The sequence below is a fragment of the Ambystoma mexicanum genome, chromosome 4p (genome assembly GCF_040938575.1).
Source record: "Ambystoma mexicanum isolate Mex_15411 chromosome 4p, UKY_AmexF1_1, whole genome shotgun sequence".
Classification (NCBI taxonomy): domain Eukaryota; kingdom Metazoa; phylum Chordata; class Amphibia; order Caudata; family Ambystomatidae; genus Ambystoma; species Ambystoma mexicanum.
The window spans coordinates 1,222,647,651-1,222,660,690 of record NC_090927.1 but is presented as its reverse complement, the minus strand read 5'-3'; the positions used below and the strand labels follow the sequence as shown (position 1 = coordinate 1,222,660,690).

Sequence of the window (13,040 nt, the reverse complement as noted above, 5' to 3'; positions counted from 1 at the left end):
CTCCGTGTCTCTCCGTGTCTCTCCGTGTCTCCCCCTCTCTCTCTGACTAAAAAGTCACAGGAGCAAAGAGAAGGGACATAATAGGTATCCCATTGGCACTCCACTGAAGGTGGTGTGTGTCAATCTCTCAGACTATAAAATTTTGGGAGAAATACTAAGTATCTCTCTATCCCTGAGAACTGTAGTTATTCGAAGATATAGAAAAAGAATCTTAAAGGAGGACCCTAAGGGTCTCCAGCAACGCTGCCCATAAGGCGCTGTGTGCTGCAGTAGTATAAACAAAGATGCCTTTAAGAGCTATGGAGCAGACAGGCTCTATAGCACAGGAAGAATATAAAGAAGACATCTCCAAAAGACAGAGCACACAAGAATGAATGAGTGGAAAAAGGCTCCACTCATTCAAGATGGAAAGAAAAAGGTCCGGAATTCAGCAAAAGCAAAAAAGTGCTGGGGGTCTCACTAGGAGAGGGGATGAAGCATAAAAACGATAAGTCTCCCCAACAGTTTCCCCTTGAGAGAAGGTACAAATGTTTTCAGGGCTAGCCTGATCGCTCTCAGCTCCAGCCTTTTCATATACCCCCATCTCTCCATTGTGGACCAAGGGCTGCTCAACTGCAGATCGTTGCAGTGAGCTCTCCAACCTTTCAGGGACATGTCGGTGACCACCCGGACCTGGGGCCACTTGGACCAAAAAGGTTCAACCGCCATCATGTTGTCTCTGCTGGCCCACTAAGTGAGATCATTGGGCATCAACCTCGACACCCTGAGAACGTATTTCAGGGTGCCAAAATACTGGGACCACTGACCCCCTCAGCAGCCATTGCAGAGATCACATGCACAACCGGACCTCTGGCACTAGAAAAATGCAGGAAGCCATGAGGCCTAAGAGGCGGAGGAAGAAGGCCACCAGTAAAATAGTGTGGCTCTCGAATAGTTTGATCATCTGTTGCACACTGGTGACTCTTCTCGGGGGTAGGGGTAAAAGCTTTCCCCCTCGCCAGTGTCCATGACTGCTCTGATGAACTGGAGCCTTTTGACTGGTGTTGTCTGTGAATTCAGAAGGTTCAGGGAGAAGCCCAGCCTGTGTAGCAGCAAGCAGGTGTCTCCGAGGTGAGACGAAACCTGCTCAGACAACTTCCCCTGGATCAACTAGTCGTCCTGGTATGGAAACACATGAGCGCCGGATCTCCGGAGATGCGCCACCACTACTGTCATCAGCTTGGTGAAGACCCGTGGAGCGGAGGTCAACCCAAAGGGGTGCACCTTGAATTGGTAGTGCCTGTGCCCTATGAGGAATCTGAGGTATCTTTTTCGCCTCTGATGGATGGGCACATGGATATATGCATCCTGCAGATCTACTGACATGAGCCAGTCCTGGGACTGCAGGGCCTGGGCAATTTCTCGTAGCGTCACCATTTCAAGCTTGTCCTTCCTCAGGAACTTGTTCAAGGCCCCAAGGTCAAAAATTCTTGAGTACCAGGAAATACCAGGAATAACAGCCTGACCCTCTCTTTTTGGGAGGTACCTCTTCCACAGCACCCTTTTACAACAGGGCTTGCGGTTCTTCCTTGAGCTCCTGATCCAGTTGTATGGGAGCTGGGGGTATGTCTGGGGGCCTTCACAAGAAGGGTAGTAAGAACCCCTATTGGATGATCTGCATTGCCCAGGCGTCAGAGCTTATCTCCCGCCATTGTTGTGCATGTACCCTAATCCTCCATCCAAGCAGGAAATAATGGATGGAGAACTCCAAGCAGCTTTGAGGCCGGTGTCAGCCCAGCCGCTGCTGTAATCTGCTGTCCCCTAGAGGCCCCCCCTTACCTTCCGGAGTGCAAGAAATGCCTCTGCCTCGCCTGAGTTGTGGGGGCTGTGCCTTTCTCCCAAATGAGATAAACCGCCAAAAGCATCTTCCCAGAGAGGAGAAACTAAAGGATGGCTTTAGCTATGGTAAGCTAAGGACCATAACTCGCGCCACCACCGTGCACTGTTAAGAGTAACACCCAGGACATCAAAGATGACAACACAAATATTGATGACATCACATGTCTAGCCCCTTCTTTTTTGTTCACTGCCATATCTAGGCCAGGTGGTTTTATTTATTGACAGTCAGAAACTTAACTTTCAAAAAGTATCATATTTATAGCTATTGCTATTCTCACATGTTCTTATACCACTTTCCTTAGAATTTAATTGCATTTTATGAAGTACATATATAGGGGAAGAAGCAGGCCTGAATACAATCATGTAGATTATACACAGTTGCTAATGATACTGCCTCTTGTTTGCTTACTTTGCTCTTCATATATATAAGCCCCATATTTGTATGCATTGTAGTCTATGTTTTGTGTGTATTAGTAGAAATATGTAGCAAGTGATGCATTATTAGCTACTTAGTACAAGTTTCACAGTATCAAAAAGTCTGATACAGAAGCATTCACCGTTTTATTATATAACTTTGGAAAATTACAAATTATGCACCTCTGTGGTGAATGCTGCTGCGAATACCTACATTTCTGTATGAGTAGGTTCCTGTACTAGAAAGAACACTGCAATGGAATGGTCTTTACAACACTACATTGCGTAATGAAGTATGTAGTTTATTACACATCTCCCGATAATCCCTGATACTTTTTTGCCAACATTACTTACACAATCCCTTGTATGAAAAGTAAATGCACATGTGATGTCATCAGTGATGTCATCAATATTTGTGATGGCATCTTTGATGTCCTGGGTGTTAATCTTAGAAGTGCATGGTGGTGGCGTGAGTTTTGGTTGCTTAGCTTACCATAACGGGCGAATTTCAGGGGGTTTTCGATTTTACTTGTAACAATAACGTCCTTTTAACAACTTTTTTTACTGAATTTCATAGGTTTTTATTAGTGCAACTTAACAATAACGTCCCTTTAACAGAGTTTGTTCAGTGAATTTCATGGGCTTTTACCAGTGAATGCTATTTTCCTACAACCTACTAATATTATACTTAGCAAATATAACAATATGTGTCCAATTTACAGTGTCGCCTTAAAACTCTGCCATTTCCCAGTTTTTAGAATCATTTTTAACACTTCTATACACTTTTTGCAACTATTTCAACTAGTTTTGCATCCGTAGATGTCTATGAACATCTGACTTAATTGCGGACCTTCCGGACAGTGCCACATGACCATACGCTGGGCCGCAGCACGACGACGTGTCCGAGAACTCATCCGCACTTCCGAACTGTCTGCGAAGCACGGATCTGATCATGAACGGCATTTTCTACTGATCTAGGAACTTGCAACTTCAAAATTTCCTTTGCAAAGCTCCAACACCTATTTCTACTCGTTAGGCATTATCAATCTAGTAAACAGTACATACTTTTAGTAAAACTGCTATTTATCTTAAAATGGCATCAGCTATTGCCATCCCTCCTCCCCAAGAGCCACCACCACTGCTGTAATCAAGGAGCATAAGAAACACTGCCCCCTATCTTAGAAATAACACACACGCAACGTGTTCCCCAGTCTACCTGCCCCTCCATATTAGTGTTTGGTGCCTCTTGCCTCATTTCCCTCCCCACCTTTCATTCTTAGCTCTCCTGACAAAAAAAAAAAAACATCCAAAAACAACTAAAGAAATGTTCCTTTAGGAACCACTGATCACAGTTAAAAAATAGAACTAAACGTATAGACTCCATCTACTTTGCATTTCTCAGTAAAGTACAAAGACTCAATAAGATTTTCCAACATTTCCATTTGCATTTTATGTTATGCTAATGGAAATATTGTGATGTTCATCTCCCCCGTTCCAGAAACTGGAAAGGTGGATACCGGCCCAGCAGCCCAACTTATCAGCCTAAGCGAAGCGAGGGTGGATAATGAGGTCTCCGGACCATTATCCCCAGATTCCAGCTCCTGTAATGAGGGATGAAGGCCATTAGCACCCTAGGTTCCCAAAACGGGAACCCGGGGTGCCAAAAAAGGGAAGGTGGGGTTCCATACAGGGCCCCTCTTCGCTTTCCATGGCAGCCTGCAGAAGGCGAAGAGAAAACCCTATGACCATATTAATACGAGCACATTTTTCTTCCCTTTCAAACCTATCCCAATTTCAAACAACTTTACCACAAAGCCGGTCCCAGGTGGACATGGACACTTTAACCCCATGTCCCTCGTGGTCATGGCCAGTAGCCAGATTGTCCCGATCATGACCCGGTCAATCTGGCCACTGCCCATGGCTACCGGCTATACCTCAGTCACCAAAAAGGTATATCACTATTTTTTGTACCTACATTATGACACTTGTTCAAAAATAAAACACGGACACATTTGCAAAACCATGCTTTTAGATCCTTGCCAATGCTCCTTCCACAAGTTTGCTGGAAATCCACATGTTTTATTTTTTCAAAAGTGTTGAATGTATGCACATAAAATAGTCATATAACCTAGCCCCCACTTGACAAAATCCATATAGACTTTATGAAAATATTTATATCTAGATCTATAATCTTTTTGCAAACCTTTGTGTAGATTTGTCACATGGCATCACATTTATAAGCCTTTACAATATTTTGGGACCCGCCCTCTAATTTTGCTCCCTCTTGACAGAATCCCACCAAACTTCGCAAAAACATGTTTATCTAGATCTATTATCAGTTTGCCAAATTAATTGTAGATTCGTCAAATGGCAACTCATTTGTAAGCCTTTACATTATTTTGGGATCCCCCCCCTCTAATTTTGCCCCCTCATGGTTGAATCCCACCAAACTTTGTATACTCACTCAGAATCAGGTCAGGAATATACATGCAAGCGGGAGGGGTGATTGCGAGGTCTTTGAAGACGTTCTACACAGTAGCCCCCTGCTACCGTTGACAGCACCCATCTATCTGAGGTAATACCCTCCCATGTGTGGGTGAAGATGGAAATTTGTCCTCTTACTGGAGATGCATGGGAGGGTACTTGGAGCGGAATGTCACTTGCTCTGAGGTGGCGTGCCACCTCGAGCTTGGCCTCTGCCCAGAGTACCACAACCTCTTTGTTGTCCTCGGGGATAGCCTTGAAAGGATTGTCCTTGGTTGTTGTCATAGGAACCCTGGCCCTGGTTGTATCCAGATCCCCTCTGAGAATTCTGTCCCCAAAAACGGCGAAAATTGCCGTTACCTCTCTGTCCCGTGGGTTTGTTTGTGAGCTGGACCAAAGATTTAAGGGTTTCGTATTCGTCTTTAGCAGTTTTTAGTGCGTCTTCTACTGCCTTGCCACATATTTTCCCACCGGCATATTAATTAAGGTGGCCTCTGTTTCTGGCCTGAACCCTGATTGGTGAAGCCATGCATGTCTTTTAATGCTAGTGCCCTCTGTGATGATTCTGCCTGCATTGTCCGCTGCGTGAAAGTTTGACTTTAGGAGACAGGTAGACACCGCTCTACCGTCTGCTGCCACCTGGGCTAATTTGGACTCGAGTGGCTCAGGTGCGGAAGAAAGTAATGCAGAAACTTCATCCCACTTGTGGCAGTTGAAACGTGGCAGAAGTGGAGCATTATTTGCAATGTGAGTCGGGTAGGCTGCAGAAGAGGCTACTTTCCTGCCCATTGCATAAATCTTTTTGCTCTCCTTGTCCGGAGGAGCCTTGGAGGAAGCATTGGGAGTGCCTGCTCTTTTCCGTCTGGTGGTAACCACCAGGGAAACCGGTTTTAACTGGCCTTTTATGTAAAGGGGGTCAGAAGGTGCAGGTCTGAAATTTTTTTCCACATGTGTGTTAACAGCCCGTGTGAGGTTGGGTGCCTCCAAGGAAGGTTGGATTCTGCGTTGTACAGACTTTAGTATTGGAATAAATTGTCCTACTGTTTTTTTTATCTCCCAACATTTGCTCAGCAAAGTCTCTGTCTTCTACCACCTCTTGGCTATCTATGCGGAAGTGTTCCGCCGCTTTAGGTAGAATTTCGTTGAGTAGGGGTTGGTCGTCTATAGGGGAGTCTACTACTGGAGGATCCTGATTAATGGGTGAATCCAAGGAGTAAATGTTTGCCTCGTGGTCTGGGTCTTCATCGTCCCCATCACAGAATTCATCCAAGTCCTGATCCATAAATTGAGGATCAGATGTATCAATAAACACAAGATCTTCCTGTTCTTCTTCTGGATGGACTTCAGGGTCATACAGATCTAAAACTCTGCCCTGAGTTGGGACATCAGTACGAACCCTCTTAGAAGGGGGTTGAGAGACAGGGGGTCGGGAGCTTGAAGGGGCTGAGGTGGGTGGGGTGGTCTGAAGGCTTAGAAGCTGGGTAGGATTCTTTTCAAATAAATTCCCAATAAAGGACATCCTACGCATAACCCTGTCGATGTCCTCTGTGGACCAAGCTTTCGAGCTTGGAATTACAACTTCGGAGTCGGGAAGACCCATGTCTTCATTAGTGGGTGGGATAGGCTTAGGCCTAGAGTCTTTAGGTCTCCCTTTGGATAGAATGTCTTCTGTATGAGAGGTTTTAGAGTGCGTCTTAAGGTGTTTCTCCCCCCCGCCGGGTCCCAGAGGAGTGTGAGACTGACTTTTTGGGGCCCGACGTCTTGCTTGTTGAAGAACGTCGAATTTCGGGTGTGGGGTCCGAGGTCTTGTCTGCGGACGAATGACCCTCGGATGTTGTTTTTCTCAAGGCACCCTTTCCGTCTTTCGACTTTTTACTGTCTTTCGACGTCTTTGTCTTGTCATGCGGCGATCTGGAACGAGATTGCCCAGAGGACCGGGATTCAGTGGACCGTTCACGGGGTGCCGAGCGTTGTCGAGTACTCGACTCATCTGTCGAGTGCCGACTGGGGGTTGTGTGTTTTGTGGTGTATGTACTTGGAGCGCTACTGCCGTCGGGTGCAGTACCCACAGCATGGCCTCTGGCCTGTCCTACAGGGTCGTGGGTTTGCGCTTGGGTAGCTACAGCTACTCCGGTGCCCTTAACGTCCGAACGTGCGGCGTCGCTGCCATCGCTGAAGGCTCCCTCCACCTACATGGCCTCGAGTTGCCTGGAGTGGTGGGCCCAACGCTTAGTGGAACGGTCCTTCAACGTCTTCGGCTTGACGAGCCTACAGGCTCGACAAGACGTCTCAACGTGATCTCTCGGGAGACACAAGTTTCAAACAAAATGTTTGTCTACCCAGGGGAACTTACGATTGCACTTAGGGCAAAACTTAAATGGGGTGTTCTCAATAATACTGGGTAAAGGTGATGGCAGCTGGGCAAGCAAAGTGTAGGAAGGGGAGAATATGCATTCTACAAATGGCCTAACAATGGCCTCCCCCCTCTCTCCCTACTGTTTGGGTGCTCAGACAGTAGTCTTCTTTCTGATTCTTCGGCGTGGTATTACGAAGTCGAAGAAAGGATAGAAAGAGAAACTATCTTAATTAACAAAGTCAACGGCTAATTTGCCAAAGGAACTCTGCTATACGCGTCCGTCTAGCATGGGGGAAAAACAATCTGAGGGACCTCGACAAGTGAGAGATCATGGGTACACTGGACGTCACACTAGGGATAGTATTACTGGCACGCCCGGTCGACGTCCCTTTTCGAGTTTCGAAAACAACAACTGTAATACTCTGCAGCTTCCACTAGATGTTGGGCTATGCACAGCATGTGATCCAAGCAGATTCCACAAGCCTCAGAAATATATTTATTCAGTGAAAAAACATTGTTAAAGGGACGTTAAGGTTCAGTTGCCCTAAGAAAAACCTATCAAATTCTGTGCAAAAAGTTTTTTAAATGGACATTGCAGTTACTCTGTAGTAATACCAACCAATCCATATTACGGTTACAGTTAAACTGAAAACCCCCAGAAATTCGCTAAGGTAAGCAACCATAACTCGCGCCACCACTGTGGCCTGCTAAGACTAACACCCATGACATGAAAGATGACATCCAGGTCAAAACTCCCGGAGCAAAAAAAACCAAAAATGCCAAATGGACAGTATGTATGATATGATATGATAGGTTATTTATAATGCGCTTAATACCCAGAGGTTTCTAAGCGTGGACCCGGGGATCAAACCTGTGTTGCTTCGTGTCGTCTTGCTTCCAAGGTGAGCACGTTGCTGCTGAGCTGTCCTCCCAGTCTGTCACCACTATTGCGTACTGTCACCACACCCTACTCCCAGTATAGTCCCTGGGCTCCCCACTCCTACCTAGTCCCTGGGCTCACCCCACCCCATCACACACCATGGGCTTTCCCCACCCTGCTCCCACCACTATCCCATGGTTCCTGCCCATCCTGCTCCCACCACAGTCCCTGGGCTCCCCCATCCCGTTCCCAACACAGTACGAGGGCCAGTGGCAGCTGGTGAATCTTTGAAGTGAATTGGACTGGCATAATTATTTCCCCCAAAAATGCCTAAGAGACTGAGCGCAGTGAGGGAGCCTGAACCAATCAAGGGAGGATTGGGGGGTTTTCCCCTGTGATTTTAGTTTTAAATAATGGGTTAACATGTTGCATTGTAGAGCATACTTTAAAAAAGAAATGGGTAAATAGCCAAACAGTTTGCATTTGGTGCTGGGGGGCCAGGGGACAGGTATGACATTTTTTACTGGACATCTATAATAGATGTCCAGTAAAAAAATACCATCCCTGTCCCCCACTGGGCCTAACAAAATCAACATGATTATGTGTGTATGCAAGGCATTGGGGTGCCAAGGGGGAAAGCATGGTATTTTTGACTGGACATCTATGATAGAAATCCAGTAAAAAAAATACTATCTGTTTCCTGGGCTCCACAGCGCCTCAGAAGGAGAGCTGATTTTGATAGGTGGATAGTGCAACAAAGGCATTTAGGCATTTTTAAAATGCCTGTGTTGTACAACCCCCCCCCCACCTCTATCCACCACTTGCCAAAATCAGCTCAAAGGACCAAAACAAACTAACACACACACACCACATTCATACAGCAATCACTATCATTCACACGAGCATCCATCGCCATACACTCACTCAGAACACAAGTATATACGCATCCATACACATGTTTAAATAAATAAAAATGAACATAAACATACCTTCTGCATTGACCTGCATGTGGGTGCTGAAACGCCCTGCTCCAGGCTGCTCTGTATGTGCGAGGAGGTGCAGGAGCTCCCCCTCGCACATACAGACATGCAGTGCCCCAGCCAGCATTTCCAATGAGCTATGCAATGCTGGCAAAGCAAAACATCCCATCCTTGCATGGCCAGTGAGCATGTGCAGCTGTGGCACTGAACTGAACTTGTAAAAGGGAAATATTGTTTCCCTTTGACAGTTCAGCCAGCTCAGGAGCACTCCCTCAGCCGGAAAAAGCAGCTGAGTGAGTGGTTATAGTTTCACTGGGCTGGCTCCTTAACTCCTCCATAATGGGTGAGGGGGCCCCTCCCGCCATTATGGATGAGCCGCCAGGCTCGGACTGGCATATAGGACAATGCATGTATCAAAAATGCAAAATGGTAGTGTGGGCCATTTAAAACGTGCCACCTGTTTGGCAAATGTGGGCCAGTTTGATGAGTTACTTCACTATGAAGTTAGATTTTGACCATTGAGCAGTTAGTAATTTTGAATATTGTTGCTGAATAAATATTCTTTAAATATCACAATTTACTTACACTTTAACACAAAGCCCCCCCCTTGGCTACTATTCAAACAGTCTGTGACTAAAGTAATTAATATCCATTTACAACTGTGGACCACTTTCATTGGTGTCTGAGACAGTTTCATGCTTCTGCCCGACCATGTGAGCCGCCCCTGCCATTTCTTCAAATCTTAAAAAAAAAAAAAAAAAAAAAAAAAAAAAAAAAAGGAGTGGGGAAAACGCATTTCGACCAGGGTAGGGTATTTCGTCTGTAGTGGTGGCTCTGAAAATAGCCTTTTTTCTCTTTTTATGTGCTTGCACAGAACCTTGTTTGCTCTTGCTCTTTGTCTCAGTTTCTGTTTTCTTTTCCTCCTTACATTTTCACAGAATTCTCTTCAACACTTCTTGCACAGTGTAAAACAACACAGCATTGCCAACGGTGGTCAAAGAAATGCCATTTGCATGGAACCAGTGCAAATTTTACTCATTATGTCCTAGTCGGTGGCAAGTGACACATGCCTCATGTTTATGACACACCTTCCAACCTCTGGCTGGGGACAAATTACACCAGCATGGTTCCATGCTCCTCTTGGTGGTATGCTTGAGAAAACCACCTTTGCAGTGGGAAAAATCAGCATCACTGCTTTCATCAACTTCTTTAGATAATGGAGCAAACGTCCACACGACATGTACCCCAAACGTTCAGCTCCATAATGCACAACGACAACAACAGTACCGACAGAGGCCACACATCTGCAAAAGTCTACCATTCCTCCGAAACCGAGTGCCCCAGAAAGCTTCCACTCCTTCCAACTCAAAATTAACAGCAATACCTTTTTGCACAACATACCTGTGCAGATCTTGCACAAAGGCATCACCCACGATCAGAACTCTGTGTCTCTCCATCTCTGCCAACCTCACTACACAGCGTATTGGGAAAAATACCTGTTCAGCACACCCTCGACACCTGATTGGATAATCCCCCACAGTTCCATTTCCATGCCCACCATGCTGAGAAGGGCAGAATGTGACACGTGCGCTTTCCCAACTACAACGAGGGCTGCGCCCCAGTAAAGCAGGGACAGTCATCCTTGCCTTTCCAGTATTGTTTTTGCAGAACTCCCTCATTCGGTACCATCAAATAGTCACACAGGCATGCAGTAATCACATCCAAGACCTCTGCATCGAACACTATCATTTCTGTACAGCACTCCATATGTACCGTTACACAATCAGAGTACACGTCTCGTATGATATGAAACCACCTCCAGTTAAAAGTTCTCCAAAAGTATCCACACTTTCAGCATCCAGATTCACCCAGAGTGGCACCCATCAACACTAAGTAGAGGTAGCAATATTTGTTTTCCTCCCAGCACTCCAGTAAGTGCAAAGAACCAATACTTCAAAGTGCAGTACAGTAGTCCGTAATCTGCACAATGCCCACTACCCATGCACATAAAATATCCAGTTCAACCCTATCCACTTCCCTACACAAAGTATTTCAACACAGCACTCAGAGGACAAACTGCGGGAGTGTTCACGTCATAAGATCCAGCCATGGACTAAAAACTGTAGGATGTGCTAACAAACACCACACCCATGGAACCAACAATGTATGCAATGTTCACAAACCACACACAGAACGCAACAATGTCAAACCTACTTGCAAACAGGCCACATAGTTGTCGGTGCAATGGCTCCAGCCATGCATCCAAGACGCCAGGGCCTCACAACACACTGTAGTACACCCTATGTTTAAATGCTCAGGTCATGTGCAATGCACTCCCCATCTGCAACTGAGCCTGCCAATTTTCACCCTGGCTACATGTTTGCATGCATGGCTGCATGACTTTGCGTTGGGTGTGGTGAACGATATGTGGGTGGCTGTGTACATTGTCCATATTTTAAATGTGTGATGGTGAGGACTTCCTTTCATGACGCAATATCTTAAAGCACTTCCTACAGCAAGGGTCATATAAGGGGCAAAACATAGCGCACGCAAATGCTCACATGTGGCTCCCTAATGCGCAACACATGCAATGACCTACACCATATGGTAATGTACGCATATTACCTCACTTCGGTTGTGTTCTACCAAGTCTAAATTGTCCTCCACAACCATTCTTTAAAGGTCACCACCATTGGAGAGATGCAGAGTTAAACCTGCATGGCTGCATTATGTTGTGGTGGCTATCGTCAAGTCCTGGGTGCATGGCCTTAGGCCATGCACCCAAGAGTGTAGGCCTTGCCCACACCCAGCACAACATAACAGAGCCATGCAGGCGAACATGTAGCCAGGTACTACAATCCACAAACGTACCATAGGCAGTGACATTTCTACCCAACCCCCGCACCATAATACAGCAATGCATGCACACATGTAACAGTTACCAGAATCCAGAAACATACCACAGTGTCCGGCACCCCTACCCACTTCTATTCACATAGCATTGTATAACTGCCAACCCAACCACAAAATCTTCACAACCATGGTCCTACTCCTAGCACTCTATTAAGTGCACAAAACCAATACTTCATGGTGCAGTGCAGTAGTCAGCACTCCGTGCAATGGCCAGTATCCAAGCCGATAAAATATGCAGTTCAACCCTATCCACTTCTATGCACACAGTACTTCAACACTGCACCCACTGCAGAACTGTTCACTTCATAAGGTCCAGCCATGAACTACACACTGTAGGATGTGCTAACAAACCCCACACCAATGGAACCAACAGTGTATGCAATGTTGACAAACCACACACACAAGGCAACAATGTGAAACCTACTTGCAACCAGGGCACATAGTTATCGGTGCAAGGCCTCCACCCCATGCATCGAAGGGGCTACGGCCTTACCACACGCAACACACCATAGTACACTGTATGTTAAAATGTTCATGTCATGTGCAATGCACTCCCCTTCTGCCATTGATCTGCCATCAGTGACCACGGAAAGAGGTCGCCACACCAGCTATCGTGCTGTAACGCAGGCTGTCTGCATTCACCACACAAGGCCTGTGGCGAGACCTGCAAATTGCCGGAATACGGACGGATACTGCAGGCACACCACTGTCTTCTTCCACCTAATGAGATCTATCAGATGAACCACTTGTCACTCCCCCACCCTGTGTCCCTTCTTCCCACCATCACATGGCGTAAAGTATATTTTCCAAGCCCTTCCGGCACCGAACTGTCCTCCAATACACAATGGCGGTGTTTCCCAAAAATGTTGATGCACAGCACTCTTCCCTCCAGCCAACCACCGGCCGTGTCCAATGTTCGCCGACATCACGGCGTACTGCAAGCCAATAAGACTTTTTTCCGCGGACCGAACAGGGAAATGGGTCAGCGGAGCGGAGCCAGATATCACTAATTTTTGGAGACGTACATTTCAGTTCTTTGCAACAAAAGTACTGGTCGGATTTCCACCAAACACACAAAAGCACGCTTTTGGAACCAAGCCCCCCGCTCCTGCCTCAAATCTGGTTAAAATCCATC

General features: G+C 46.2%; 1 protein-coding gene across 4 annotated transcripts in view; it reads right to left on the bottom strand.

The window, feature by feature from the left end:
* MAP4K3 (mitogen-activated protein kinase kinase kinase kinase 3) overlaps positions 1-13,040 on the bottom strand; it is a 2,398,077-nt gene that overhangs the window by 206,550 nt on the left and 2,178,487 nt on the right. The gene's annotated exons all lie outside the window — the stretch shown is intronic.